This window comes from Lissotriton vulgaris, chromosome 1_1, assembly GCF_964263255.1.
Source record: "Lissotriton vulgaris chromosome 1_1, aLisVul1.2, whole genome shotgun sequence".
Classification (NCBI taxonomy): Eukaryota; Metazoa; Chordata; class Amphibia; order Caudata; family Salamandridae; genus Lissotriton; species Lissotriton vulgaris.
Window position 1 is genome coordinate 1,281,778,623 of NC_141685.1, and position 26,814 is coordinate 1,281,805,436.

Consider the following 26,814-nt stretch of genomic DNA (forward strand, 5'->3'; position numbering starts at 1 on the left):
TTCACAGGATATATTATGACTGCCATAGGTTGCATAACATGGGGAAAGCCTCCACACAACTCTGTTTGCGGTCTGATGAGGCGGTTGGATTATTTCTACACACACTTTGGGACTTCCCCGGGATACAGGCTTATTGGAAGACCCTTATTCAAGAACTCTCCAACATTCTGGAGGTGTCATTACCACTAGATCCGAGGTTTGTGATGTTGAGGATTTCAAATGACGTGGATGTCTTGCATTTTAAGTTTCTTTTTAGCGCACTGTGCCTGGTGGTAGCAAAAAGGGATGTTTCTGAATACTGGGGGCGTTGAACGTGCCCACCGTACATGAGTGGCGGAAGGGGATGGATCTCCACATGGCAGCGGAAAAGGTGATTTATCACAGCAGAGGATGTCCCAATAAGTTCTACAAGATTTGGGAATGGTGGCGAACCTATTATGGGTTGGGGTCTGTGGAGGGTAGTACCGGTCTGACTCCTGGCTTTACACAGACCACCTCAGGGGTATATGTATGTGCCCTAATTACACTCCCTGACATTGTCTATATGCATGGTTGCACTAAGATTCCCTTTGCACTGATCACTGTAATCGTATGTACCATCAACATGTATCCAGAGACAATAGTGCCTGTTGCGCATGAATGCATTGCTTTTCCCTTCATTACTTTTAAGCATAATTGGTATTTTTTTTTAATGATTAGGCTTAGCTTCTATTCAAGATGATTAAAAGCCCGTTTTCTGATTATTGCAAGTAAAAATCGTAGTAATCAATTGTCAAACAGATTTTCAATGTAGATTTCCTGCTTGTGAGAAGTATAGAATTGGAACTCATCGATGCATTTTCTAGCCAATGTTTTTCTTAAGAGTTGTAAAGCTGAAAAGGCCATTGAGTAAGGTCTTTAGAAAAGTATCGGCTCAATATCTATTCCCTATATCGAGGGTAAATACAGAAAGACCAGTCGTGACTGTAGATTATCTTTAACAGAGCACTACAGACTGTAATGGTTCTGCTAAAAATAGTGAAGACATTTTCAAATTCATTTAAAAAGGGTTGGGAAACTAATTCTGAACAAGCATCTACTCTTTACCCAAAAGCTAACGCTATACTCAGGCATACTTAACTCTCTACAATCAACACAGGGTTCTCGGCCATCAGTCCCCTGGCCTGAAAAAAGAAACCATCCAATCTGCCGGATTACTTTACTTTCTCAATCCACCCCCAGTCAGAAAAATCCAAGCAAACCATTGACTCTGCCTAATTACGACCCTGTCTATCGATTCATATTTCACACATGCTTGCAGACTGCCAACGAGGACCTGAAATGTTGGGTCTAAAAGCCGCACCAAAAGAAGAGTCATAATTCAATATACTGACTTTACTGATCCCTAAAAGAGCCTTGGACAAAGGTATCACACTGAACCCAAGAGAGCTGGACTTGGCCAATCCACACAAACCCTTTATCACCTGAAAGAATATATTTGTATGTTAATTGTACGCATAAATATACAACATAACATACAAATAACAATTTTGAGAGGTATGTTGTCGAGCTATCACCAAAGTCTGTTTCAATCAAAGTGTCTCTGCTCTTGCCAAGTGGGCATCAGTGAGGCAAAAACTCCTTAAGACTGTAAGCATGTACAGATATGGGTTATATAGCTGCGCATGGAAGCAATGCTGACATGTTCTTACGTTCCACTAAGTATGTATTCTTCTATGCGTGCTATATCAATTGCCAATAGCATTCTCAACTAGCCAACAGAGTTGACGAGTAGGTTTGTCCATTAAGCGTGTATCATCGTGCACTATCCTTTGTGCTCACAATCACATGGGAGCAATGCACTTTTCTGTCTCTCACCGGTGACCACATACACTTGGATATGAGAGCCAGTAGTAGAGACTGGGACAGAGAATGGGATGAGAGAAAAAGACAGAGTTAGGATGCCTGCAGGATGTATTGGATGCTTACAAGACAAGACAAAGAGATCTCAAAAACGTGTTATAGAAGGTTCTGTGATTAATTGTGACATGCTATGGATATACATTAGCAATATCTGAGCGTTCTTGAAAAGTAAACACACAACAAATAATTACCAGACGTGTGTGGGTATATACCGACACACTAGGTCTTTTCCCTATGACTTATATAACTACCTCAATCTTTGACTTCATCACTATGCACACTTGTGGAAGATTAGTTCTGGTATGTATACATGTGCAATATAATCCAGTCTAAGAATCCTACCTGTTCCAGCACAAGATAATACTAGTAAAATATAACAATCCCCAGTCATATAGGAATTCAAATAAATAATCAAGAAATAGTTAAAAACATTTTTTTGACAACAACACGACTTTCTGAATACTTTTCTTTATTCTCAATGTTGATCCATACAAATCCATAGGAAGCATTAGGTCCTGGCAAGGAAATCCAAGATCCATTTAGGGAGGTTCTGGATGGAGAAACGTTATATCACGATTGTCTACCAACGACATCATCCATCATGGTCCACAAGGGGTGTTTATACCCAGATATCCAAGATGAATGCCACCTCTCCCGAATAGGTTAGAGTTCATGGGCTACTGGTAGTTGTCGTTAATTATCAGAACCCTGCCACATACTGTGCTCTCCCCCATGGGCACAGCATCAGTCTAGACAGAGCCAGCATGCTGTGATGTCTATCTCCCTTTGCTTCCCAGAGAGTACATTCCTGCCTTTTCCTGCGGGCAAGAACAGGCAGGACAAAGCTCTTTGAGAAAATAATGCTGGAGGCAGTAATGAAAGCCTACCGAGTAACAACACATGTAACAGAGGGTGTCACCATGGGAGATTTCAAAATGAGACAAGGTAGTACTAAGGAGGGACTATTAAGCCTATTTACTAATGGAAAGCCACAGCTTACAACGGACAATGACACAAGCTAATGAAAGAGTGGGCAGAGCTTCATGTGCAAACCTCAATACAGCATGGCTTGCAGAGCGGTGTATGTAGTTCTTGTGTTGAAATATCTTTCTCTTGCCAAATAAATAAACATCACAACATCCTTTTCATTGGTGGGAAACGTGACAATGTCTGCAGCTCCCTAGAACGAGAACATTCGCAGAACTATGACCCGTAGAACTCTGGGTCATGATTCAGGAGGTGACTCGTAGGTCTTTCATTTTATATACCTCATATTCAGGCCAGGCACTCACACATGCATCATCCATCATTACTTTTTGCAGATGAGAACATTTCAACAAAATTATAATTAACAGAAGTCCATTAAACAAAAGGTCATATGAAAATGTTGCTATAATTCCATGAAGGAAAATTGATTATTTAACTGTTCTGGGGGATGATGTATCGGACACATCTCAAGAAAAGCTCTTCTCCTGGTTCCTGGTTTCTTTCCGTCCCTTTCTTCCTCCTCCTATGTCTTTTTTCCCTTTCCCTCTCCATCCATCTCTATCTCTCTCCACCTTCTTCCATTATAAACATCATCGCAAAGTCCCTGAAGACAGTTCAGTTGAAGAGATGTTAGAACTGCACTTGAAGCACAGCTACAGTAGAAAGTCCACAGGTGCAGTGGACACTCCTGGCCTATCCCTCTCTGTGACACACACTCTCACACTCGCAAGCACTCACACACCTCATACTCTAATCTTCATTACTAAAGTGAACAGTGACTTACCAAGGGTACAACACGCTTCAATGTAAGCAAGGCAAACCTACACCATTTTTGGGTAATAAAAGTCAACCATTACTACGGCGCGGTAGCCCTCACACTCCTAGGCCTCGGAGCCACTGCACCTTCTGACCAATGGTTAGCTCTTTCCATGAAAGTGTTTAAGTGTGCAAGTTCATTTGTGTGTCACTTCACAAACTGTGTCTCATTTTAACTAAAAGCTGGAACCATGGCTTAGTGAGATAAAGGCTTGGCTCTGAAACATGCTGTGGTCAGAACAAGATGAGATCATATGCTTATGGTGTTTGCACTGACTACAAATTAATTTGATAATAGTACAACATGTTGTGTACAGTGGTTAGAAGTGGTTAAAGTGTGGAGTAAAGAATTATGTGGAAAATAAATAATTAAGGCAGCGATTAATCACTCCCCTCACGCCGCAATGACTAGTGTGTTTGGTTCACATTACTTACCAGCCTTGTATTGGCCCACCACACTCAAGTTCAATCATAAACTAAGAACATATTTTTTAAATTTCTGCAACCTCTTGTAACCAAAGGATGGATCTGTGCAAATGATAGAATGTGGATATAAAGTAACAAGCGGTTATGAAATTTTAAAAAAAGGACACACATAAAGCTAAGGAACTGAACGTAAACAGATGTACTCACAGGTTAATATTGTTGATGTGTATACTCGAGGAATGCCAACCAAGGATAGTTGGGAGTGTTAACCTTATTTAAAATAACTCATCTTACCCACCTTCCTGACCCATGAAGTTCAATCACTCCTGGATCTAACTATGGTCAACAGTGGCATAAAAAGGGCCCCCAACAACCCCTGCAGTGCTGGGTGAACCCTCAAGCTCCAAGGGTCTCCCCCTCACCACAGTACCCTGGCCTGAGAGCTTCCAAGTGAGTCCAGAGCGGGACCCCTCTATGTACTTTGCAGGGGGGTTCCCTCAAGTATTGTTACGCCACTGATGGTCAAGCTAAAAGAGGGACAAGAGGCACCGGAGGGACAGTGCTGGAGAATTAAAAGTGGAGCTCCCTCCTGTGTGGGGGTGGGGAGGGTGGTCCAAAGGGATCATAACTGCAATATAGAGCAGCAAATCTTGACCAGTCAACTGCTGGATTTTATGCTTTAATCAAATACAACATTTATCTACCGATACATATTCAGGAGGGATTTTATTCTCGTGCAATTACTTTTGCAGTTTAAGCCACTGGACTCAATGGCCTTGTAATCTGGGTCCCACTAAATATTAATTCGTTTTATATCTGGTCCTCTTATGTCTGCAGGCTTGCAGACCAAGGCTCATAAAAGGATCTGGTAAGAGCATGGCTGAAAGGTGGAGGTCAAGAGATGCTAAAAGAGAAAAGTTCAAGAGAGGAGAGAGAAAAAGAAATTATGAAAATCTAATTGTAACAATAAAACAATGACCAGGAAACCAAAGTAAGTGGGGGGGGGGGGGTGTGAGATAAGATTGAAAAAAATGGTTTGAGAAAAGAAAAAAATATGGTAGATAGAAACTGGTAAGGAGGAGAGCGTGTAGGGTTAAATGAATGGTGAAAGGAAGGGAACAAGGAAAGAACTATGAACGGAAGGAAGGAAAGGGGAAAGGAGAAGTGAAAGGAAGGGTGAAAACAATGTGTGAAAGGTGAAAAGAATGATGAAAGGAAGGAAACAAGGACAGAAATATGAAAGGAAGGAAATATGGAAGGAAGGAAAGGTGAAAGAAGAAGTGGAAGGAAGGGTGAAAACAACAAAGAAGGGTGCAAGCATGAATGGTGGAAAGGATGAAAGTTTGAACAGATGGGTGAAAGGATCAATTAACAAAAGGTTGGATGGAAGGTTGGAACAAAGTCTGTTAGCAGAAATGGATGGAAGTGTGAAAGGATGGCCATTGAATAGACGGAATGATGAAAGGATGGATACATAGATGGTTGAAAGGATGGATTGGTCAGTGAATGGATTGATGAATAAGTGAACCGATGGATGAAAGGAATGTCAATGGATTGTTGAAATAATAAAAGGATGGGGTAATCGATCAAAGAATGGATGGATGCAAGGGTGGGAGGATCAATGGATAGACTGGAGGACGTATAAGTGAAGAGCACTAACCTAGGAAGTGTAGGGTTTACTGTTTCTCTCATTCGGTGTCATTAGAGTACCAATGATGTCACTGGTTCTTAACGTAAGCCACAAAAATGTCCCCTACATCTTACCTGCACAGTAGAAGACAGGCACACTACATACAATGGGCTCTCAAACATGTCACCCTTTACCTTGGCACTGGCTGCAATCATTTTACATATGCAGTAATGTGTGATTGGCTGGAACGAAAAGTAGGGGCAGAAAGAGCAATGAGGGTACAATGGTGGCTTTACCTCCCTCCCAGCGCACTGTAGATGACCCGTTGTCACATTAATCAGTTCATAAGCAACCTCAGAAAAATAACTTAGACCATCTCAAGTAGAAATTGCTCGCAAAGGTCAAATGATAACAATGGCTTTTGGTGACTGAATACAATATCAATCAACACATATTATGCCAACTTGAGCAACCTTCACCAAATTTCAAAAAATATTATCTGGCAACAAAAATATATACATTTTGGTGTTGTTTAGTGACAATCCGTCACAAGGGTTAAAGGTAATAGGCCATTAAGAATTACCCCAGAGTCAGCCTGTTGATTGGAAAGTTTCTCTAGGAGACCTACAACATACAAGCGAAATGGCTGCTGGGCAACAAAACCAATGTGATACAAAACAAATAATGTAATAAGTAAATCACACAACTAATTTTTCACTCATCACAAACTTTCAAAAACACCAATTTTCTCAGCTATATCAGGTCATCCAATCACCCCTCTGTTCATCCATCTGCCATTCTTACTACAAAAGAAGGGGTAACCATGTGTCTGCCTAGCTGGTGATTATGGGTGTTGCCACCCTAACCCCACAAGCTAATCCTTCAAGGGGCTCTCTGGAGTAGAGAAAAAAATCTCTTTACCGAGTCTAGCATCTTTTACAGTCTCCAAAAAATATCTATTCAAGATGTTCTACTGTTTGAGAATGCCTCCTTCGGTTCTCAGACTTATTTGCAACATCGGTCACTGGATTGACTGCTTCAAAGTTAAAACTTTTTCAACGTTTCATTTTTCAGCATGGAAGTTACCTGTTGACTAAGTCTAATTTCTTCCCTTTATTTTCATTTCCCCAAAAGCACGGACTATCTTGTCATTGTTGTTTCCTTTATCAGACATCCTACTAAATCCAGGGGATTTTGACTAACTCTGACCGAGGATTGGTGAGTTGACAACTCCCTTTAAAACATTTTTTATGTTCCATTTGCTTCAATGTTTAAAAATGAATAAAACCATTTTAAAAAGCCAGACTAAGCTTTACTTTCTCACATGAATGAGATGGATTTTGGATGCACATTTGAGCGAACATCACATTACTGGGAGAACGTTTGGGAAAGCGAAGCAATTTTTAGGTCTTGCCTACTGGACAGTACATACGCTGTCTGTTGAGAGACATACTGTTAGTTTACAATGGACTTAGAGCCCGCCCATTGATTACCATTGGCTAGCTTCATTGGCATTCTCATTTTGATGCTTCTTGTTTGTTAGTGTGTATGTAATTTTTTTGCATGTTCATGTGTTCGTCCACAACCTGGAGCATCAACAGATTATTTTGTCCTTACAATGCTCAGCTTTTCAAGCACTCTGCTTTTCTTTTTGTATAAGCACTCTGTGAGACTGCATCTGTTTTCCAACTTGCTCCCTAGTGTGCTTCAATTCCCCTCTCTGTACTGCTCCCTCTCACCAGTGTTTTTCTTCCCTGCCCATCTCTGTGATGCGTTTGCCCTTCATGTGCTCACCGCCCACATAGCATTCTCACCCATGTGTTTCTACCCCATCCGAGCTCCAAATGCTCCCTTTCCACTGCTTGCTTTTCTATCCTGCCTACTTTGCTGTCCATTTTCTTTAAACCAGTGCTTAATTTGTGCCTGAGCTTTCCGGTGCTTAGCACCGGCACCTAACTATCAGGCCCGGTCTACACACGCATTGGTGCACGTAATTGATTTATAGTAATTTACTTCACTATCGCTACAGGACTTGGCAGTGGCACAGTGTTACTGTTGACCTTTGTTGTGTTTAAGTGTTCAACAACTACTACTTCTTCTCAATGATCTGATCTCACTGCTCTAAGTTGATAATAATATGTAATGTTGATGCAGTGTTGCTGGCCCGGTGGGCGGGACACTGAGTTAGGCTGGTCTCTGCGGGGGTTAGGGCTGTGCCCAGATTTTTTCAGATTGTGGATTGTGCACACATTGGCCTCAGCCACACCCCAGCATACCTACACGGCCGCACCGAGTCGTCGTGGTGAACTACGTTCAGGGGCCGTTCACTCACTGGCTCAATTAAGTACTGAGCGACGCGACCCGGACAACTTTGGCCGGTGTTGAGCCTCTCAGTAGCCAGTACTGGCAACAGCAGCACCAGGCAAGACAGGGTCTCCTGGCAGGCCTAATCAGTCAGTTAACACCTTGGCTGCTAGGTGTTTTCCCCTCCTATGCTACCTTTTCATTATTTCTATTGATTCATGACGAGCTCAGCTTGTCAGCAGCACAGCTCAACCGTGCATCATGACGAGCTGAGCTCGTCATGAGCATGGAAAGGTTTAATAAGCTGCGCAGTAGCCAGCAGTGCAGTGCACAGAGTCCTGAGTCAACAGGACTCAGTGCAGTGCACAGAGTCCTCTTGATATGCAGCCACGGCCACGTCCCATTCAATGTACTGGTCCCCCGTCACTGTCCCCGTCCCATCCCATCCAGTCCAGTCCCAGCGCGAAGTGTGTTGCTGGCACGCCTGTGAGCCTCAGCCTGACCTGCCCTGGCTGAGCCAAGAGGAGACAGAGATTCATGAATGATGAATGAATCTTGTCAAATCTCAATATATTCTGACTGATATGTTGATGGCATGGCGGCCATTAGTTCGGTGTTACCGGCCCGGGCTCCGGCTGAATTCTACAAATCTGTATGACCCGGGGGGTTGGGTTGGCGGTTAGGGCTGTGCGCGGCAGCAGGCAACATGCGCTGATTTTTTTAGATTGCGCATTCGCCGCATTGCCACGTCCCAGCATACCAGCACTCGGCGGCATCCCACCACCGAGTCATCGTGGTTCAAATAATGGCCGCAGGGGTGGCCTTAGGCATGTGCAAGCTGTGCACCTGCACAGGGCCGCCAAACCACAGGGGCCGCCACACCAATATATATCCTTAATATAATAATCCTCTGAGGATGGATACATATTTGCGTGGCGGCCCCTGGCAGGGATTTGGCGGACTCCGGCTCTGTTCATCTTCCAAACACCCTGACCCCCCCTCTTCACTGGCCTCTGCGCCTGCGTTCCTCAGGGGGCCCCCTACCGACCTCCCTGCCCAGGGCCACCATGAGCCTAGAGCCGCTGATGGCCCCTGATGGCCGTTCAATGGTTCAAGAACCGAGAGTGCCTGCCCTCACTGCCTGCCAGCACGACCCGGATGACGTTGCATTGGCGAGTAGCCACTGCCACTGCCACTGCCAGTGAGTACTAGTGGCATCACTGATGCAATACAACAGCACCAGGTGACTTTAAACGACAGTGCACTGCAGTCACTGTGTGTCCCGGACTCCTGGCCGCCCGGCCCACCACGAATGAACCTAGCGGTAACTTAGGTTTTACAATAAAACAGTAACACAGAATACTGATTTGAAGAAGTTAAATTAGTTAAGTATGATCATGAATATGCCGCCCGAGCAGTGGGTGGCGTGAACCGCCCATGCCAAACCAACCAACGCTGCTTTTTGTTTGGGAGCGAGCGTTCCTCATCCATCAGACAAAACACAGACCCTGACCCTGAACAAACTCCTGTGTGAACATGGGATTTAATCTTATACGGGGGTGCAGGTCTGGTCAGGAGAAGATGCTTGCAGGCAGCTGCATTTCTCTGGATTGCTTGCTTCATGTTACTGACTTGAGCTACTGGGTTTGCAAAAAGTAACTTGGTCCAACGGAGAAATCCGCTGTTCAAACCCATGCTCGCCATCACTTTGCTTTCTATTTTGCCTATTTGTTCCCTCCAAGTTGCTTCCTCCCAGCCCTGCCCTCCACGTTGCTTTCAGAAATCCCATGTTGCTTCAGCCTTCACACCCCTTGTACATTTTTGAGTATTTGCTGATACAGGTTGGATCAACAACTAAAAAGAAAGAAATAAGCAGCCACACCGCTTCCTATGCTTGCGCCAGGGCTCGAGTCGGGGTACCACGCGGGTGGACGGCGTCCCCCCACTTATTTTACGGGGGGGGGGGGGGACGCCGTCCCCCCTGCCAAACAGCTGGACTTCACTCTTTGGCCTCTCTGGGACGAGGAGCTCGGCACCTTTCGTGACGTGACTTCCTGTTGTGACGTCACTTCCGGTGACAGCATCCCCCCACTACTTTTTTTTACGACTTGCGCCCTGGCTTGCGCATGAGTGTTGCGTGCACTTTCTAAATGATGCAATAGGCTTTTTTTTTATTTAGCCCTGCTGCGAGAATCGGGGATGCTGTGTACAGCATACCTAAGAAAATAGAGAAACCCAATGGGTCCTAAAGGCGAGACTTATTGGCTTTACCTGTACTTGTTAATGCAGGGCCTTTAAAATAATGAATAATTGCTGTATATAGCGCTACAAATTGCCTTTCTGCCATTTTTACTTTGGTTAAACTACTCAATGTTATTACTTCAATTTTACCACGTTGTAGGGTTGGAGGCTGAGTCGGTATTTAAACTTATGACCTGCAGATCACAGCAGATGCCAAAGCAGTCATTTAATTTACTGAATCATCTTGATAGCAGATGTGAGATGTGCCAATATGTCACTGCTGTTCAGAACGTTAAGGCTTCTGATAATCTACCTGCTTCCCTTTAAATAGAATAAAGCACAACAAATATACTCTTTTCACTTATCTTTCCACGAAATCCCCATACCTCTCTTTTCATTGGTCTCTTTCTCTTCATCCGTATCTTTCTCTTAATCTCTCCCTATAAGGTCCCAAGCTAAGTCGCCTCATCATTCTCGCTTCCTATCTCACCCGCAGATTCCACCCCGCCCCCCGCCCACAGTCACCAGCTCTCTCGTCGTCTCTCTCTATGCTTCCCTATCTGATGTATTGAGTAAGGAAGCCGTATAACCTGTTTTTCAATTAACTTGCCTCTACACCTCTCATAAATGGCCTCTGTTTTACAGAGGGGCTGTTTATGGTTTTTTTTCAGCTAATCAAATGTAAGCGGGGTCTGCATTCTTTCCATACAAATCAGCGCGGCACGTGACCCCGCGCTGGTAATTCGGTGTCGTCGCGAAGGTGATAGCTTCTTCTCGCGGTAATGTCCTGCAATTTGCAAGGAATGGAAGAGATCAGACCTGCTGGATTTATGGGGCATTAAGCCTTGGGAAAGAGAGAGAGAAAAGATGCCGCGAGTCGAGGATTCAAAGCATTGAACTGTGAATACCTGATGGTATCGACTGACTTCACCATATCCCCCTCTCTTTCACTTCCCTTATCTGATCTGTGTATAACCCACCCCTTCCTCGGTGGCTTATGTTTGTCTATTTTCTCCCCCTGCACCACCACCTCCACCATACATCGCTTTATTATGATATACCATGATTTTTGGTGGAGAACCCGCAACCATTACTTGGACACTTAACGCTTTGTGCCACAACTTGTCTAGGTGAGGTGTGGGTTTGACCACGAGGTGGGGCTCCTTGAGGGGTTGTCTATAGTCAAGCCATGGTCCGCCGAGTAAGTGTGGTGTGGAACGAGTGCAGGGTTTGCCCTGCGGCAGAGGTGTAAAGCAGGCATCTGCTGCCCCTGTATCATTTGGGTATGGTGGAGCACCAGGGCCAGACTGGACGTAGCGGGCACCAGGCATTTCCCCGGTAGGCCGTGTTGCAATATCAACCCCCATAACAAAAGCGGAAGCGGTGCTTCTTGCTACCCCGCCTCCCCCCTGCTACCAGGGCCAGTCGAGCAGCAATCTGCCAGGGCTGGTTGCTGTTCCCAGTCCGGCCCTGGGGGCACCTTTCAGGTACCCTATGGAGCCTAAGGACTAATAACATCCATGAGCTACTGGAGCCTCCGGCCCTCTCATCACATTCTGTGGGATGGGTATCATTATAAATTACTCCACTGCTCCTGTCCTGCGGATATGTTACCTAGGATGGTTAGGATTTGCAACCTGCCCTGCGAGGAAAAGGGATATTTTTCTATTTTCCTTGCAGGACGAAGCACAATGGGTATGCCGGTCGACTCCTCTGTGAATTTGAAGTTTGTCACTAGGAGCGTCATTGGTCCCTGTGATGCATGTGTCACGGGAAACATCACTTACAACGCAACTTTTACCACGCAGTGCCTTTACGACGCAACTTTTACAATGCAAACCATTACAACGCATTGCGCTGGGGGGCGCTCTAGGATAGGGAATAGGTTTAATTTACTGTCCAACAACTTCCCTACTATCCACGGGGACTGGAGTTGGAATAGTAAATTAAACTATTCACTATCCAGCGCCCCAAAGCACTATGCGTTGTAATGGTATGCGTTGTAAAACCCGTGTTGTAAAAGCATGCGATGTAAAAGCATGTGTTGTAATGTCGTACATCCCTGTGTCACTTAACCTGAGGTATCTCCTACACGTCTCTACATCATTTCTTCATCATCTTCTCTGCAGGTCTTATAGTTGTGGAAACCAGAACGAGCTCTTTAAATATTTAAGAATACAATGAACCATATCCTATACTTTATGTCGAGGAGTTACAGTGATGAATTCAGTTTGTGATAGAAACAAATTTACAATGCAATGTTACACATTACAGACATAGAACTTAAAATGCGGCAAATAATGCAATTCTGCCCTTGTATCCATCCAATGCATTTCTTGTATCTGGTGCTGAGGGGACAAAGGGTGACAAAAGGAGGGAGAACTGACAGCGTTTTATGTTATGTTATGGTTAGTAACATGTCTCATGCCCGGTTACTCACCAGTAACCTTCATTACTCCAAGTCCAGGTCTTCCCGTTCCATTCCTTACACATGAGCAGTTTGCCTGCTCTGCAAAAACTATTACCTAGCTGTGGTAAAATAACTTCCCCCAAATTGCGCTACCTACCCAGCTTGCATAAAAAGGTTTGCACATCACTAGGACAGCATAAGAATACCAAAGAAACTCATTAAAAAAAAAAAACAATGACCATAAACAGAAACCAGGGAGGGTGGGACGGGCCCACGAATGGAACGGGAAGACCTGGACTCGGAGTAATAAAGATTACCAGTGCGTAACTGGACATTACTTCCTTGTCACTCTTCCTGTCCCATTCCGAACACATGAGCCCATACTTAAGCGCATGGTGATTGATTCACACAGAAACTAAGGATGAAGCAAACACACCACATATTTAATGCAAAAAACAGTATAAATCACAGATCATCTGAAGCAGATAAAACACGAGTGCCAAATTCTGCCGATGTAACCATCCTTAACTGAAGACGTTAGTGGGAAACAAAGGTGTTGGGAGAAGCCCATGTAGCAGTATTACAAATGTCACGCAGTGACGCACCCTAAACATGGCCCAGGATGAGGAAACACCCCAGGTGAAGCACCTCTGGATAGAAGAGGGAAGAGGACAGCAAGCAACCTTGTAAGACAAGAAAACAGCACACATCACCCATTGAGTAGGAATGGACACAGAAGGCCTGAGACCCTTCCCAGACAGACCATGTGTAACAAACAATTTCACTGGTATGGTCCAGGTAAATCTGAAATTCACTGTTATGGTCCAGGTAAATTTGAAGGGCTCTCAAAAATCCAGAGAATGGAGATGGGTCAGGATAAAACCCCAGAAGGAAAATATTGTCCAGACAGTGGAAGTCCGACAAGTTCTTGGGCAGGAAAAACTGACTAGGTTACAAAATCACCTTGTCCAGACAGAAACACAAAAAAGGAGGAGAAGCTAGCAAAGCCCCAATCTCACCAACCCCACAACCAGAAGAACTGCCACCAATAAGAGAACTTTAGCAGAAAGAAACTTAAGGTCAACAGAAACCAGAGGTTCAAAAGGAGGGCCAGTCAACGCCTGAAGCTCCAGTGGAAGATCATAGGTGGGGACCGGAGAGCGATTTACAGGAAACTGAAGCAAAAGATCCTGTAAAAGGCGTGTCACCAAGGGAGAGATACAGGACATATCAGAGCCCCTGAAGGCCAGAATGGCAGCCCATCGGGAACGGAGAGTGGAGACTGCCAGATCCAACACAAAACCATCCTGTAAAAAGTCCAGTCTCCTGACAGGATTACAAGAAAAAGGAAAACAGACCTCTCCCCTAACACCAAGAATCAAAGTTCTTCCACTGAGGACTGTAAGACTTCAGGTTTGAAGGCCTGTGAGACAACTGGATATTCTGAGTCACCTCAAGCAAACAACCCTGAGCCAACAACAAGGTCAACCTCTCAAGTGCCATAACCACAGCAGAAGGCGGAGGAAAGAGGACATGCTGAGAAGGGGAGCAAGCAGGGGAGATGGGTGTATGGGAATCCTCCAATGGGAACATACCGGCAGAACCAGACGAAGGGGAAACAACAGTCTCCAAGAAAAATCCGGAACCACAAGCAGAACCTCTGCCCCAATTTTCCAGAAGACCTGGGAAATCAAGGGAAATGGGAAAAAGGTAAACAGGAGTCCCTGGGACTACAGGATGGAGAAAGCTTCTATAGCCCAGGCCAACCTCTAGGGATTCAGGCTGCAAAAATGAGGGAAAATGGCCGTACCCTCCAAATCAAACAGATCCAGCCAAGGAAGGCCGAAACTGAAGAGAACCTGCTGAAAGAGAAGGGGTGACAGACACATGGTCACAGACATGGGGAACACCCCACCCAAATAATCTGCAGGCCCATTCTCCTTCTGGAGAAGATAGTCTAAAGAGAGAGAGAGAGGATACATTAATAAATAAAATAAGGGGGAGGAGCCAAGATGGCGACCTGAACGGACGCTCGATTCCCGGCTCCGCTGGCTAGTGCGTTCTGCACCCACATCCTGCTCGCATATCCGTGATTCTGCAGCCGCGGACAGTGGCCGCGATCGCGCTGATGCTCTGGGTGTTTTTCCGGAGTCCCTGCCTGCCGGATTCCCGAAGATAGCGCCGTGCCGGGCGCTGGGCTCCATGGCTGCGCTCTGAGACCGGCGCCACTCCCTGCCGTCGCGGACTTTCGGGACGGCTGCCGCCTGCTGCGACCCTGGGAATGAGATCATCCCTGATTCTGGAGCCGGTGCTGGGGGCCTGGGACGAAATCTTAGCGCTGCACTCAACAGTCCCGTCTCGGTGAGCCGAAGTGTTGAGGAGCGGTGTTCACTCCAGTTCTCGCTCCACTGGCCGACGTTGTAACCGGCCCGCGGCGGCCATTGGGCGGGTCGCCTCACGATTTGTCCCCTGCTTGCTGCGCGGCGGTGGTGTCCCCCCCCGTGCACCCCTCCTGTCTCACTCGGCTCCCACGACTAGCCCCGAGCTCCCTGGGTCCACTTTGGCTTCCTCCTGGAGTGCAGCCCCCTTCTTCCTGGATGACCGAAATGGCGGCTGCCTCTTTCACAGCGCCGATGGCTAACTCGCCCACTGGCATTATCTCGCCGCTTGACGGTGACCTGGAGGCTCCATTACGACACCCGCCGAGTACGGAGCGGCAGCCCAACGCTCAGAGGGAGCTGACACGCCGGGATATTATGGATGCACTCGCTGCACTTAGGGTGGAACTGCGGTCACTCTCTGCGCGGCTTGGAGACCGGATGGACGGTGCGGTGCAACCGCTGCAACGGGACTGTGTGGCTGATCCCTGGCGCGGTGCGAAATCGACCTTCCCAGCTGACACGGGCACGGAGGATACTGTGGCGCCGGCCGCTGCAGGTGAGGGGGCGATTGTTTCCCGGAGCTGTGATTCCGGCACAGGACTGCTTGGTGACTCAGATGGGGATACACTGTTGCAGCTCCCTGCGGAACTTGGAACTTTGTTTCTAGGATTTGTGCTGTGCCCCCGACCCTCATTGCCGCTACATAAGTATCCCCCTGCGTTTACTGCCTCCCGAGTGCCCTTTCTCCAGCATTGGCCCGGATTTCTACTCTGGTACTCGGGGATACTTTTTCTGATGGTTTGCTGTTCGGCTGCTACTGCAGGACGTCCATTTTGCCTCTTCTTCCCTCATCCTCATCGGCGGCGGCCATTTTGCTTTCAGGTACTTTGTGGAGCTGGCCCCCCTCGGTTGCCGAGTTTGGAGGGACGCTCGCGCTCTGGCCAGGGCTGATACGCTGAACTTTGGGACCGGGACTGAAAGGTTGGCGGGGACTCGGAACGGAAACCAGTGAATATGTGCTGAAATGTGTGACTTAATAGGCCTCGCCCCGTCTCAAGTTATACCGAGATTGTAATTGCTTACTAGAATTTCCGGGGCGGTGGCGGATTGCATGGCGGGACTGTTCGGTAATATTTACAACTGGGCTTTACTCAATGTGTTAGATACAGTGGCGGGCGGTGACGGGTTGGGACTGTTTCGGTTCCCCTTGCCCACTTCCTTAGAATCGCTCCTCCTCTCCTGCATGACGCTGGTTGTTTACTCCGCAAGGCACTAGGGTTGCAGATGACTGGGAGTCCGGGAGATCGGCTACTGGGTGGGCACCTCCCCGCCATCTTCCCCTATTTGGGAGTGGTAGATTAGCTTGTTCTTTTCTCCCTCCCTATAGTCAAAAGTGACATTTTCCCTTTTTTCATCTTTCTTCCTCCTTTTGGCGTTTCTTGCTGTCTCCTTTTCTCTCTTCCGACTTTTCTTCTTCCTAAATTTCGGGTTTATAGGGCGACAGGCACGCTGCTTGAGGGGGGGTAGGCCATAGCCTCTGCATGTGTGTAGGGTGGGGGGTTATACTTCTTTTTTGTTAGTTTCTATGGGACCTGTTTTATTCCTCTATGATTTCACCTTTTTGCCCATGGTAGGGAGTGCTGGGTGATGGGTGGCAGTGGTAGTGTGAATGGGTTATAGACGCTACTTTGTAGCATGGATATTGTGTACCATCCTGCCTGGCGGGGACCTGATTGTTGATATGCGAATTGCTTGCTATAGTTGCTAATGTCGTGTCCCACCTACATGGACCTTGTTCTTCTTTCTTATTTTGCTAGTACGGAACAATACGGCCTGTGCGATAGTTGCATAACAAAAACTTTAAAATTTAACCTTCATTCATCCTGCGCCACGGTGCTGCGATATCCTCCAGTTTTTCTTTCTTTCAATGCATACGGTTCTGATGCAGTACTGGGTCGCCATAATGTCTGCTTTCGTGCTTAACTGAGTGTTCGTGGCCGGCCAGATGGTTGTAGGCCCGTATTTGTTAATTTTCCTTGTGCACAATAAAGGTTTTCAAAAATTTAAAAAAAAAAAAATAAATAAAATAAAATGAGGGGCAAAGATTTACTTATGAGACTTCTTCTGGAAATGCCACATGCAAAGGTTGCTGAACACAAAATTTGCCAAGATATGATTCCACCTCATGCATTAATCTCACATCACCCTATACTTCTAGCCTCTTAAGCTCGCTCTCTAGGTTTATTTGCATCCCTACATTCTCTCTTTTGCACTATCTTTCTATGTTTCTCTTCACCTCTTCTTTCTGCTGTTTATGCCTTTCTGTCTTCTGCTGTTGGTCGAAGACTGAGAAATATTTTCCCTCCCTATAAATGAGTGCCGGTCCTCCTCAGTGGCATAGCAAAGGTCCCTGCAGTGTGGGGGAGGCCTGAGCTCCAGGGGCACCCTCAGCAAAGTACCCTGGCCTAAGAGATCCTGAGTGAGTTTGGAGGGGGGCCCCCAAGTACTTTGCAGGGGGGCGGCCTCATGTTTTGTTACGCCACTGGTGCTTGCCAGATTAGGATGCGGATACCTGGAAGATTTCATCACTACTGCCTAGTATGTCCCAAGAAGTCTTTTTACGGTTTAGATATTTTCTGTACACCTGCTGGTTCTCGACCCAGTAAAGATATAAGCCGGAGGGCGCGGTTGCTAAGGATCTACCCCAGAATTTTTCTAATGTAAACTCTGTATGGCATGTATCCGCCATGCTACTTATGTTGTAATATTTTGCATAAATGTGTCGTGGAGAATACTTTTGCAGGGTTGGCTAACGACCTTTTAAGTGAACTCTAGTCTATGGGTAAAAAGTGGGGAAAAATGGCATTTCCTGAGTTCAGTTTCCTGCATTTGTACATAAAACAAAGTTTCCAGCTAGTAAAACGTGAAAATTGGAATTTATAGAATGATTCGAAACGAGTATTAACATTAACCAGCAATTCGGAGAAAAATGCATAATATGTCACCTATATCCAAACAGGAGTTTATTGCTGAATAACTGCATAGGAACTGGGCGGCTGGTAGAGGAGGAGAAGGAAATGTACCTTATCTGAAAAGGTGAGGAGAAATGACAGCACGCACAGGGCACAGAGGTGGAGACAGACACTAGGTGAAGGTACACTAACAGGTGGCAGAGAGAGGGATTGGGGCCTAAGATTCAGGAGCAGTGCTTTCCATCCCCAATAGAAATATATGAATTCAGAGAAAACTATCGCTCTCGGAACTCATATAAAGGAGATTTGTTTAATTCAAGAAAAAACAATGAGAAACACGGAAGATATAGGGTCTTGAAATTAAAGTATAAATTGTAATATACATGAAATGTATAGAAAAAATACAGAGAAAACAACAAAAGAATTGTACTTGTAAGTTCATTATCTCCTTTTGGTATGACCGATGACCTGTTGATTCAGGGTATAATCAGTGATGTAATTTGTGAGTGTTCACTACAACAAAGGTACCAGAGGGTCAAGAATCTTACAAAGGAATGTTTGGATAACGGTTGAGAGTTATTACCACTAGCCATACAACAACTCTTCTTTGTGAAATAGACAAGAGCCAGAATAGTGTCTAGTCTCTAACACCCATCAGTCACCACTCCGAACCGCCCTTCATCATTTGGGGTTCTGAGGACCAACACATCACCTGGTCTGATCTCTATCAGGAAGGGGCCTAGTAGATAGTACACGGTCCTTCCTGTAGGCAGGGCGGGGTCATCTTTTGTTGCGCCCCCCATCACAGCCTATGTTGCCTTTCCTATGGTTGTCATTCCTGGGCGGCTTTATTAGACCCATGCCTCGCAGGGCAGCTCATTATCCGAGATTTGGCTTCTGTTTTACAGCAAGCTTTGACTGTAAAATTGTCCCTACTTTTCTCTTACATTCTTGCACTAAAGTTTTGGATTTTTCATATATTATTGGTTATCTTAACTCACGGAAGTTGTGAAGCCTGCATCTTTAGGGAATTAACAGCAATGGCTCGTGTTTGTAGTACAGCGGGTGGATGAGTCTGTTTAATGCTTAATTAAGCATTGCCTGACCCTAAAATGGCGGCCCGGTGTGACTCCCAGCTAACGATCGGCGCCTTTGCTTGCTTTGCTTGACCATCTGGCCCCAGCGCTTGCTGCCTCTCCCAGGGGCGACTCCGCAGGCTCTCTCTGTGGCTCTTGCCTGCGGGGGTGAGCCCTCTTCATGGATCCCTGGCAGTGACCCTCGCCTGCATCTGCCTCTGCGATCTGCCGGACGTTTGATCTGCCACCCGACGACAACAACCCGGGAGGTAGGATCGCTGGCTGCTCGCTGATTCCTAGCGGAGCCTCCCGCTAACATAGTGCTGCAGAGGCTCCCCCTCGCACCACCCTCCCTGCAACTCGCCTGGACCTTGGAAGGCGGCCGCCAGTGACCGCAGAGCGAGGATGACCACCACTGCTCTTAACATGTCTGGGCAGCGCCCCATGGCCAACGCGTGACCGCACCAACACCCCCACCACCCTGCGCACTCTCGCGCCCACCGAGCCGGATGACCGCAGGCTCTCCAGGATGGCGACGCACCTGCGGCTGGCTTCTAACGTCGTCCCCCACCTGGGCTTCCACCTTCTCTCCTGGACTTCTTTCTTCATCTCCCCCCTGGGTTCCCACCTTCCCTCCGGGACTGCTTGACTTGTGTGCTACCCTGAATGACACTTTGCTGCTGTTCTTCGGACAGTTCTCGCTGGACTCTAGCCCTCCCTCCATACCTTGCATCCCACCCACCATTCCTCTATGCTGTGATTGCATCTTTGACCTATTGCAACAATGCTAAGCTTTGGTCTTCGCTGAAGTCCCTACACCATATACCACCCCTATGCGTCTATTAGAGTTTAACCAGTCATATCCCTTCCTATGTGTATTCCTATGCGAGTTTTATTTAGTTGACTCTTATCGTTAGTGTGTGCCGTGGACCTTTATACTCTCTACCACTCCTATGTGACCCTAGAGTATTTCCAGTCATATCCCTCCTGTGTAGATTGAAGATAACTCTAATGACTAGGATCCTATGTGATTTGTAGATTGTATCCAAGTGTATCCCCTCCCTGTGCTTAGAGATATAGCTTTAACGACTAGTTGCCTGGGTGACTGTCGGAGTATAGCCAGGTGTATACCTTCCCTCGTGTGAAGAGATACTCTATTCACTAGAACTATCCAAGTGTATCCCCTCCCTGTGTCTAGAGATATAGCTTTAACGACTAGTTGCCTGTGTGACTGTCGGAGTAAAGCCAGGTGTATACCTTCCCTCGTGTGAAGAGATACCCTATTCACCAGAACTATCCAAGTGTATCCCCTTCCTGTGTCTAGAGATATAGCTTTAACGACTAGTTGCCTGTGTGACTGTCGGAGTAGAGCCAGGTGTATACCTTCCCTCGTGTGAAGAGATACCCTATTCATTAGAACAAAAGGTAATGTGTTCTTTATGTATTTGTAACTGATTCCATGTAGAATGCTTGATAACATGTAACGGAACTGGTGCTATGTAAAGCGCTCTGATAACCTAATCGGTTCAAGTTCGCGCTATATAAAACTCTAAAAATAAATAAATAAATAAAGAATCTGATTGTGTCAGAGTGATGTACCTGACGGGGTAAATTGAAAAAGTGCAGTGCAAAGAACAATGTGATACCAAGAGGTAAGGAAAAAGTGAGTAAAATTGGTTTAGGAAGCAAAAAATTAAATTTAATTGGATACAGCTTCCGATGCCAATATTAAAAATAGCCAAGACAGGGAAAATTTATAGACTGTCTAGTAGTGGAACGTGGTCAACATGTTTCAACAAATAGTGGCCAAGTGGCCTTGCTTTCTTCAGGACCTTGTCATAACGACTAATGCTACTGCAAACAAAACCAAAGTGTAAAGGAATAGTGTTTTAAAAGTGAAACAACATGGATACTGGTGTGTAAGTCACCTGGACCTCCTAGGTGTACTGTTCCGTATCTTCTCACAAACTCAGTTGTTCACTAGAAGAATTTAAAAAGAATAGCATGAGTACATCACGCACAACTTGTCTCCAAACAACCTTGTTCATATCATCATGGGTGAATCCCATCATTAATGAAGCCTATAAAAAACTGAGGCCAAATGCACTGTATATACTAGTGCCTCCCAGTATTCTCAGAACTTGAAGATTTTCAAATTTCACGTTTTACATCTTACCTGATTTGTAAGATGTAGAGACCTCACCCCACCTGGCTGCGGCTCAGGACATAGGTGAAGCACCGCTCTGTTGAGGTGAATAAATTCAAACATGAGTCATCCACCATAGGCGTGTTCACACACAGCATGGATATTACTATTGTTAAGGATCTCCGTTACAGATATTGGAGATTACTCCCTTCCGTTTAATATAGTGTTAAAAATGATGATAAGCATAACTCTCATCGTGAAGATCTCATGATCTTCCTCGCTCTAATGGGCTAGCATGATAAGAAGAGCGATGTTGTTGTAACTATATCAGCTCCCCGGAGTGTACTGCCTTAGCCCGTCAGTCTAAAGCGCCCAAAGGTACCTATAGTGATGTAGCGTAACAGGACCACAACAATGGTGGCCACCCAATCCCTGGCAGTATGGAGGTCCCGGATTCTTTCCTAACCAACAAGGTCCTTTCCATCCTTCGATGGGCCCTTTTCCACCAAACTACCCACCCAATTTTCCAACTAATTTTAAAGGACAGCCTTTTTTAGGGCATGGCCACGGCAGATCACGGGGCAGAAGAAGAGGTCAGTCTCAAGCACAACGAGCATGTGAGATCTTCACGATGAGACTTATGCTTACCATCATTTTTAACACTATATTAAACGGAAGGGAGTAATCTCCAATATCTGTAACGGAGATCCTTAACAATAGTAATATCCATGCTGTGTGTGAACACGCCTATGGTGGATGACTCATGTTTGAATTTATTCACCTCAACAGAGCGGTTGTGCGTGATGTAGTCATGCTATTCTTTTTAACTTCTTCTAGTGAACAACTGAGTTTGTGAGAAGATACGGAACAGTACACCTAGGAGGTCCAGGTGACTTACACACCAGTATCCATGTTGTTTCACTTTTAAAACACTATTCCTTTACACTTTGGTTTTGTTTGCAGTAGCATTAGTCGTTATGACAAGGTCCTGAAGAAAGCAAGGCCACTTGGCCACTATTTGCTGAAACATGTTGACCACGTTCCACTACTAGACAGTCTATACATTTTCCCTGTCTTGGCTACTTTTAATATTGGCATCGGAAGCTGTACCCAATTAAATTTAATTTTTTGCTTCCTAAACCAATTTTACTCACTTTTTCCTTACCTCTTGGTATCACATTGTTCTTTGCACTGCACTTTTTCAATTTACCCCGTCAGGTACATCACTCTGACACAATCAGATTCTTTCAACAAAAGATGACCCCGCCCTGCCTACAGGAAGGACCGTGTACTATCTACTAGGCCCCTTCCTGATAGAGATCAGACCAGGTGATGTGTTGGTCCTCAGAACCCCAAATGATGAAGGGCGGTTCCGAGTGGTGACTGATGGGTGTTAGAGACTAGACACTATTCTGGCTCTTGTCTATTTCACAAAGAAGAGTTGTTGTATGGCTAGTGGTAATAACTCTCACCCGTTATCCAAACATTCCTTTGTAAGATTCTTGACCCTCTGGTACCTTTGTTGTAGTGAATGTTCGGTAGGGCGTGTACCCAGAGCTGGTCATTAAATTAGCCCTAAGGTCCCCCGTAATTGTTTGTGTTATAATTGTAATTTGTGAGTGACCTGATGATGTTAAAGTGTATAGATTTATATAGCGTGGCTTATCACCCCTGAGGGTATCAAGGCGTTGTCCATGGGCCCGGGAAGATTAAGTGATTTGCCCAGAATCACAGGATGTTACGCCAATGCTGAGACTCGCACCCCGATCCCAAATTCCAGAGTCAGCAGCTCTGGCCGCTGCGCCACATCATCTCGTAATTTGCTTTGGTACATATATGTAAGGTCATCAACACTCTTGTTATGGTGCTCAGGTCTCGTGAATCTTGCGCTCGCCCTCTCTTCACCTTCCACACATTCCTCCCAAAGGAAAGCGACACCAATGTATTCTGTGTATAGCGTTTATCTATGAGAGTTTTCGTCCCACTCACAAGCATTCATTGCTTAAACATGCTGCTGGTCTTTGATTTGAAAAGTGGAAAGGACGTATGCTCTGTTCAGCTCATTGAAATGATGCTTCCATGATTCAATAATCAATAATCATGGAAGTATCATTTCAATTAGCTGAAAAGAGCATTGCCACTGCAATGGGAATAGCCAGATTACCTGCAATGGGAGTTCCAATCATTGGTGGGCTGCATCAGAGACCAGAAGTGTGAGGAACCTCCTGTACTGCAAATGAGTCTGTCTTTTCCTTTCCAAAAGCAAGGGGCAGTCAATGTTCCTTGCTTGATTTAAGACTGTCTTTGTGAGCCATGCCGGACAGCCTTAGAGACAATGAAACCTACATGTTGTACTAGTACAAGTCAAGTCAACTCAAGTTTATTAGTTAATTGATTTAGACCTCAACTCTGGAAAAATATATAAAAGAGTAATACAACATGTAGGAATTTTCGCTATGAATACATAATTTTATATTGTGAATGAATTCTTTTTATGCTACTAATTTTATGACAATAATGTAAACCCTCAGGCAACCAGTCTCTTTACTTTACAAATACAATATTACATGATTACCAGAACTCAACAACACAGGACTATTAGAAACACTACAAACATATTTTATTATCAATATTAAAAAAATATACACAATCATGACAAATACATAAATATATAAAATACAGCCTAATATCATCGATGATATTAGGCTATTGGAATTTCTGTCATGCGCCATATCTTGATCCATACAAGATAATATATGTTTGAAGGCTTATCTTCCAGATCAGTATGTGTATATCGACATGAGAATGATTTAATTTGGTAGTTCATTATTTGTCTATTTAGTGAAATCTATGACTGTGTATGGGTTATGACAGGTGTGGATGAATGTATTGGTTAGTTTTAGAGCTGCATTTAATATATTTATGTATTTGTCATGTGTATTGAATATAGTTTTGTCAGTTATTCCTGCACAAACCATTGCCAATATCTTTGGTTACACACTTATAAGGTGCCAAAAAAACAAGACATATTAGCAATGCCAATAGCTCAAAAATAAAATACAAACTACCAAGCTCTAATTGGGTGTTTTATGTATGCTAAAAAAATATTACTGCACATTGCTCAGAAGGTACATTTTGTATTTTTAGCCTTCAGGCTAAAAATAAAACTAATTGTAAAGCTGTTCCACATTTGTTTTTTAACCCCTTAAGTACTTCGAACGTTCGGCGTCCGACGGCACCACTACCTCGGGAGTGCTGCCGTCGGCCGTTGAACGTTCCAACTGCACCTGCGCAATGGAACGTCCAGCACTGGAGCTGGACGTTCCATAGCTGCTAAGGTGTTAAGCAAAAAAGGTAGAACAAGATTTTTCAGTAGCACACAATTCATTACTTTGTAGTAATGTTTAGAAACATAGTTAAGCTATAAAACATTGCGATAGCCAATACGCCTCTCCTTTCAGAACATACAAGTATTTAGTTATGCAGCACAATATCCTTGGTGCAAAACGACATCAACTGTTGCATGGCTAAACACTTATAAGGTCCAAAAGGCAAGACCTATTGGCTATGCCAATGCTTGTTACACTTGCACGTGCAAATAGATTCATTTACCAAAACCACTTTTCGCGTAAAGAAAAATTTGATCTGAGGTTATACATGGTTACTTAATGGAGGCTACCATGAATAACAAATCATCTTCAGTGGGTGGGGAGTGGAAATTTCAGTGTAGGAATTGCTTGGAAGTCTGAGAACATCAACAGACTTGCGGTTGGCGGTTAGATAGGGGTGAGGGAGTGGGGGCACAGAGGGGTAGTAAAAAATCATAAATGAAATGTACCTCCTTGCTGCCCGTTTCTTCTCATCGCCCCTCCTGTCCTAGCTCTGCTCCAGCCGGAAGTAGAAAGCACCCAGGCTCCCCTGAGCCATTCACAACGCTGCTGTGCAGTGTTCTGATTGGTCTGAGCGCAGTGGTTAAGCGCTCAGACAGGTACTGGGAGCGTGGGCATGTTCACCACGTAGGCTGTAATGCCACCTGTGTTGAGAACATGCAACGTGCGCAGGACGGTTTGGCCGGCCTAAGACAGCGGCAAAACTGTCATGTGCACTGATAACAGGGCATACCACTCCCATGGGTGCCTGTTATCCCCCAGGCCCGCCCTCAAGACTCTGGAGGCGCCGCCACTGGTTTGAGGGCATTCACAAACTATTTTTCACCTGTAATCACCTGGAAATGGACAGCATTTTACTCCTCTCATGAGCATGTGTAACAGCTTTCCAGGGTGAAAAGGGCATCTCCAAAATTGGTGGGATGTAGAGGAAGGCATTTCGTCAAAGGTGGCGATCTATTGCTAAGTGTAGGATCTGCAGCTCATATGCCTCAAACATACAATTCTCTTTTGAAGAAAAGAAAAGAAGCAAGCACTGGCAAAGTCAATAAGGTCTGACGTATGCTGCCAGTCTTTGGGGTTTTTAATGCTTGTTTTGTATTAGCATACTTTTGAAAACCTCAATTATTGTGCGAGCTTCTGGATTTTTGCTAGTATAACAAAACAACACCTCTAAAAGGAAAAAAAAATGTTGGGGTCTCAAAAACCATACATTGCCATTGCTGTTCGGGGCCCTCACTGCTATAATAAAATACATTGCTAACAGCAAAATACAAATTATTTTTGTCTCAAAAGGCACACTTGCCATTGTAGTCCCTGGCACTGAAGTAAATAAACTACTTTGTGGTCGGATGTGCTCCATGTGAAAGAGGAGAATGTCACCACTCACGGCTAAGTTAGCCATTGGCTGACAAGGTCCACTGCCCATTCTGCACCTGAAGGAATTAAACTGTGCACAACGCAACAACAGACCAATGGAAGAAGATGAGTGACTGAAAGCCCCTATATGTAAGTATATTATATATATTTAATAAATCAAATTGCAATTGCTGTTTACGTTTCTTCTGGCATGCTAGAACATAGGCATGTATATTGTTGCCTGGGAAACAACTCACAAATGCTTCCTTTATTTCGCCTGAAACTGGCACGTTTCCACGTGCAAGCAAAAAAAGTTTGGTGAATTCCTGATAGGAGAAAATGTATACATGTCTTACACAGCGAGTGGTAAACCTATGGGTGCAGACTTACTTATTCCTTTACGAATAAAAACGTTAATACTATTGTTGATGTAAAGCCAATATTCATTTCATTCGCTAGTTTATTGCACACCACATGCACTCGCTGAATTAAGGGTTGCATCAGTGAGGGGGAGAATGTAATTCTAACAAATAAAGATCTTTATATAAATGGAGTGAATAATTCTTTATATTTTGTTAATGCCTTGTGGGTCCAGCTCCGCTAGAATCTCCTCCCTGTGAAACAGCCACAAAGCATATGGAGGTAAAGAGATACTCAAAGCCCAGATCAGAGAAGGCGCCATTTTTAACTGGGGTGATGTCATTTTATGTATCAGGTTAGGCCTGCTTCGGAAAATTACTAAGCACAACATTTGATGAATAGATCGGTAGCAATTATT